The sequence below is a fragment of the Lathyrus oleraceus genome, chromosome 1, assembly GCF_024323335.1.
Source record: "Lathyrus oleraceus cultivar Zhongwan6 chromosome 1, CAAS_Psat_ZW6_1.0, whole genome shotgun sequence".
Lineage (NCBI taxonomy): Eukaryota > Viridiplantae > Streptophyta > Magnoliopsida > Fabales > Fabaceae > Lathyrus > Lathyrus oleraceus.
The window spans coordinates 233,357,989-233,363,988 of record NC_066579.1 but is presented as its reverse complement, the minus strand read 5'-3'; the positions used below and the strand labels follow the sequence as shown (position 1 = coordinate 233,363,988).

General features: G+C 32.0%; 2 pseudogenes; both read left to right on the top strand.

Moving 5' to 3' along the window:
- Nucleotides 1–1,172: 1,172 nt before the first annotated feature.
- On the top strand, nucleotides 1,173–3,979 carry LOC127128910 (50S ribosomal protein L2, chloroplastic-like; annotated as a pseudogene).
- A 435-nt stretch (nucleotides 3,980–4,414) lies between these two features.
- Nucleotides 4,415–5,131, top strand: LOC127128899 (30S ribosomal protein S3, chloroplastic-like; annotated as a pseudogene).
- Nucleotides 5,132–6,000: the final 869 nt, after the last annotated feature.

The window sequence follows — 6,000 nt, the reverse complement described above, 5'->3', positions numbered from 1 at the left end:
TTTTCCCTGATATCAATTGTTATTTTAATTCATTTGATAACCTTATTAGTCAAAGAAATTGTAGGATTATATGATTTGTCCAAAAAAGCCATGATAATAACTTTTTTCTATGTAACGGGATTGTTAATTACTCGTTGGTTTTTTTCGGGACATTTACCATTTAGTGATTTATATGAATCCCTAATCTTTCTTTCATGGGTTTTTTCCATTTTTCATATGGTTCCTTTTTAAAAAAAGGATAAAAACCTTTTAAGTACAATAATTGCACCAAGTGTTATTTTTACCCAAGGCTTTGCGACTTCGGGTCTTTTAACCAAAATGCATCAATCCGTAATATTAGTACCCTCTATACAATCCCATTGGCTAATGATGCACGTAAGTATGATGATACTGGGCTATGCAGCTCTTTTATGTGGATCATTATTATCAGTGGCTATTTTAGTCATTACGTTTCAAGAAGTCATCCAAATTCTTTCTTTTAGCAAGAATTTGGATTCTTTAAAAAAAAGTTGATTTTTTTGAAATCAAATACATGAATAGGAATGAAAGAAACAATGTTTTACAAAGAATTTCTTTTTCATCTTCTAGTTCTAGAAATTATTACAGGTGTCAATTTATTCAACAATTGGATTGTTGGGGTTATCGTATTATTAGTCTGGGTTTTCTCTTTTTAACGGTAGGTATTCTTTCAGGAGTAGCATGGGCTAACGAGGCATGGGGTTCCTATTGGAATTGGGATCCAAAGGAAACTTAGGCCTTTATTACTTGGACCATATTCGCAATTTATTTACATACTAGAAAAAAGAAAAAATTAGAAGGTATAAATTCTTCAATAGTGGCCTCGATAGGATTTCTTATAATTTGGATACGTTATTTTGGGATCAATCTATTAGGAATAGGACTACATAGTTATGGTTCATTTACATCTAATTGATTAAAAGAACCTGAGAAAGGAAAATATGGAAAGCATATAAATATATACTTTCCATAAATCATCGAGAACCCTTTCAATCAAGTAATGTAATGATTCAAGGGGTTCTCACAAACAATAAACATATTCAATTATAATTTCAATTTTTTAAGTGAATATAAAATCTAACGGAAAAATATGTTTTTTATCTTTTTGATTCATTTATTCACAAAAATCAATGTTAATGATATAAACTTCAATAATTCATCATTTCTAAATTTAGTAGTATTATTGAGACGAAGTTCTGACCATGTGTCTGAGAAACAAGAGCGGTTGGATCTTTATCAATGGAATCTCATCACCCATACATAACAAATTGGTGCGGTATATTCAACTTATATTATAATATATGAACAGTAAAAAAGCTAGTATTCTTATTGAGACTAGAACTCATAGGGAAGAAAGAATAAAATAGATTTATGAATGGAATCAAATATGCAGTATTTACAGAAAAAAGTATTCGGTTATGGGGAAAAAATCAATATACTTTTGATGTCGAATCAGAATCAACTAGGACAGAAATCAAACATTGGATGGAACTCTTCTTTGGTGTCAGGGTAATAGCTATGAATAGTCATCGACTCCCAAGAAAGGGTAGAAGAAGAAGAATGAGACATATTATAGGACATACAATGCATTACAAACGTATGATCATTACGCTTCAACCGTGTTATTCTATAGAAATTAGAACTAATCAACAATCCGGAGATATATGATAATATTACTTTTGGATATTTTTGAATTGAATCAAAAATGGATATCTGAATTCTCGGAAAAACTTGACAAAGACATTATTATTAGGGTGAATAAGGAAGTAGGGCAAACATATCTTGTAGTATTATTCTGGGATGAAGATTAAATTCATCAACAATGTATGATCATTACGCTTCAACCGTGTTATTCTATTCCACTTCTTAGAAAGAAAAGAACTTTAATAAAAATACACTTAATAACATAACATGGCGATACATTTATCCAAAACTTCTACCCCGAGCACACGCAATGGAGTCGTAAACAGTCAAGTGAAATCCAATTCACGAAGTCGTTTGATTTTTGGACATCATCATTGTGGTAAAGGGCGTAATGCCAGAGGAATCATTACCACAGGGCATAGAGGGGGAGGTCATAAGCGTCTATACCGTAAAATTGATTTTAGACGCAATGAAAAAGACATATATGGTATAATCATAACCATAGAATATGACCCTAATCGAAATGCACACATTTGTCTCATACACTATGGGGATGGTGAGAAAAGATATATTTTACATCCCAAAGGGGCTATAATTGGAGATACCATTGTTTATGGTACAGAAGTTCCTATAAAAATGGGAAATGCCCTGCCTTTGAGTGCGGTTTGAACTATTGATTTGCGTAATTGGAAGCAACCAATTAGGTTTATGGCGAAACCTAGAAATCGATCACTGATCCAATTGGAGTAGATAGACTTCAACAGAAAATTGAAGAATAACGGCAGCAAGTGATTGAGTTCAGTAGTTCCCAATATACAATTATTGACCCTAGAGATATAGTAATATGGAGAAGACAAAATTGTTTCAAGCACCGATAGAACACGAAGCGCTCCTCGTTTCAAATAACGGGAAGACAAGGATTATTCACATTTCATTTGATGGTCAAAGGCAAATTGAAAGCGAAGCGGTGGTAATTCTAAGGATTCCCCCGGGAAAAAATAGAAATGTCTCCTACGTTACCGATACTAGGTGTAAGTAGCAACGTAATTTCATAGAGTCATTCGGTTTGAATGCTACATGAAAAACATAAGTCAGATGAAGGAACGGAGCAGAAAGACCTAGGATGTAGAAGATCATAACATGAGTCATTCATTCGAAAGATTTTGATTCGTAGATTATATATCCACTCATGTGGTATGGTACTTCGTTATGTCATATATAATCTACGAAATAAACGATATATAAGATGCATCTGTATAGATATTATAATCTACATCCAGAAAATCGTATGCTTTGGAAGAAGCTTGTACAGTTTGGGAAGGGGTTTTGATTGATCAAAAAGAAGAATCTACTTCAACCGATATGCCGTTAGGCATGGCCATACATAACATAGAAATAACACTTGGAAAGGGTGGACAATTAGCTAGAGCAGCGGGTGCTGTAGCGAAACTGATTGCTAAAGAGGGTAAATCAGCAACATTAAAATTACCTTTTGGAGAGGTCCGTTTGATATCAAAAAACTGCTCAGCAACAGTCAGACAAGTATGGAATGTTGGGGTAAACCAGAAAAGTTTGGGCAGAGCTGGAGCTAAACGTTGGTGAGGCAAGCGTCTTGTAGTAAGAGGGGTAGTTATGAACCCTGTAGACCATCCACATGGGGGTGGTAAAGGGAGGGCGCCAATTGGTAGAAAAAAACCCTCAACTCCTTGGGGTTATCCTGCACTTGGAAGAAGAACTAGAAAAAGGAATAAATATAGTGATAATTTGATTCTTCGTTGCCGTAGTAAATAGTCAGTGGAGCATAGAGAAAATAGAATTTGTTTCTTCATCTTTACAAAAGAAAAGAGCAATTTACTATGACATTATATGATTTTCTTTTTTTAGAGATTCTATATTTTATTTTAAAAATTTTGAAATATAAAATATAAGAGAAAAAATTCACTTTTTTACAAATTATAAGAGGAATAATTAACAACTATGACACGTTCACGAAAAAAAAAACCTTTTGTAGCGAATCATTTATTAAGAAAAATAAAGAAGCTTAACACAAAAGGAGAAAAGGCAATAATAAAAACTTGGTCCAGAAAATCTACCATTATACCTATAATGATTGGGCATACCATTGCTATCCATAATGGAAAAGAGCATTTACCTGTTTATATAACAGATCGTATGGCAGGCCATAAATTGGGAGAATTTTCACCTACTCTAAACTTCGGAGGATTTGCGAAAAATGATAATAAATCTCGTCGTTAAGATTTCTATTAACCTACCACATTCATTTGAAGTTACAAAATTCATATTCATCATTTTTCAATCGGAGGATCAAAAGTGATAATACATATTGTGCTTAAGATTTATATTTACCTACCGTTACCATTCATTGAGTGGCTGATTTGGTGGTTCTCAATCAACAACATGAGTGTTGGCCTATATTTCCTTAACATTCATTTGATGCTACAATTAGTATTCATCACTAATGATGATTAATTAAGAAATTTATCAATTTGTGTCGAGTCACAACACAAACAAAGTGTGAATGGTAATTAATATTAATAATATTCAAAAATTGAAAGGTCGAACTTATGTTTTATGGAGTTGGGCATGTTATTCTATTTTTTTTGAATTTCTTTCTTCTGCAGCAGAAAAAGAAAAAAGATATATAAAGATATAGATTAATAAATAAATAAAAGAGATAGATAAAAAAGTAGATAAATAAGACGTATCATTTGATATAGAGTGGTGAGGGGTTATGGGACAAAAAATGCATCCGCTTGGTTTCAGACTTGGTGCAACTCAAAGTCATGATTCTATTTGGTTTACACAACCAATAATTTATTCCAAGAATATAAAATAAGATAAAATGATCTGATATTGTATCGTGCATTATATACTAAACACGATAAATGGATCCTTGGAATTCGATGTCGATATCTCTGGCTATGGAATTGGACGAATAAAGATTCAAAAAAGAATCGATCGGATTAAAGTGATAATCTATATGGGACTTCCAAACTTATTAAAAGAAGAGGCGAAGGCTCAAATAATCGAAGAATTAAAGACTCATGTACAAAAAAAAAGTAAATTGTGTGAACCGAAAAATCAAGCTTGGAATTACAAAAATTGCAAATATTTATAGAGATCCTCATATTCTTGCACAATTTATAGCCCAACTATTACTGAATAGAATTTCGTTTCGTAAAGCAATGCAAAAAGGTATTGAATTAGTTGAACAGGCAGATACAAAAGGAGTTCAAATACAAATTGTTGGACGTATAGACGGAAAAGAAATTGCACGTGTCGAATAGATCAGAGAAGGTAGGGTTCCTCTACAAACCATTCGAGCTAAAATTGATTATTGTTCCTATCCATTTGTAACTATTTGGGGGGTATTTGGAATCAAAATTCGGATATTTCTAAACAACGACTAATCAACTTTTCCTTATAACGTTCCATCTTTTGATAAAACAAAAAAAAAGTAAATTGTGTGAACCGAAAAATCAAGCTTGGAATTACAAAAATTGCAAATATTTATAGAGATCCTCATATTCTTGCACAATTTATAGCCCAACTATTACTGAATAGAATTTCGTTTCGTAAAGCAATGCAAAAAGGTATTGAATTAGTTGAACAGACTGATACAAAAGGAGTTCAAATACAAATTGCGGGACGTATAGACGGAAAAGAAATTGCATGTGTCGAATAGATCAGAGAAGGTAGGGTTCCTCTACAAACCATTCGAGCTAAAATTGATTATTGTTCCTATCCAGTTGTAACTATTTGGGGGGTATTTGGAATCAAAATTCGGATATTTCTAAACAACGACTAATCAACTTTTCCTTATAACGTTCCATCTTTTGATAAAACAAAAAATGATGAATTCTTACTACATTCTTATTCTCAAAGAATAAAATTTAGAAGATTGAATAAAAAAAACTAATTAATCATTTTAGAATGAAGGAGTTGTTATGCTTAGTGTGTGACTCGTTGGTTTTTTTGTATAGTGGTTAAATTTCTACAAAAATTCGTAGAATTGATTATTATAAAAAACCTACTCATCGCTTCCCATTATCTGGAGATAAAGAACTGCCTAAAATCTAAAATCAAAGTAAGGATGTGGTCACATAATTATAGCAACTGAAATAAAAAAAAATCAGATTATTAGTTGTAAAGCAATAAGAATATACAGATAAATGAAGGGGTGAAAGAAAGATAGAAAAAGGATATCAATGATATAGAATTCTACTATGTAAAGGTTTATGGGTCATCTCATAAAAAGGTAGTGTAATAAAGCATCAATATTCAAAATTCATCCATATATGGTTAAATATATTCCTA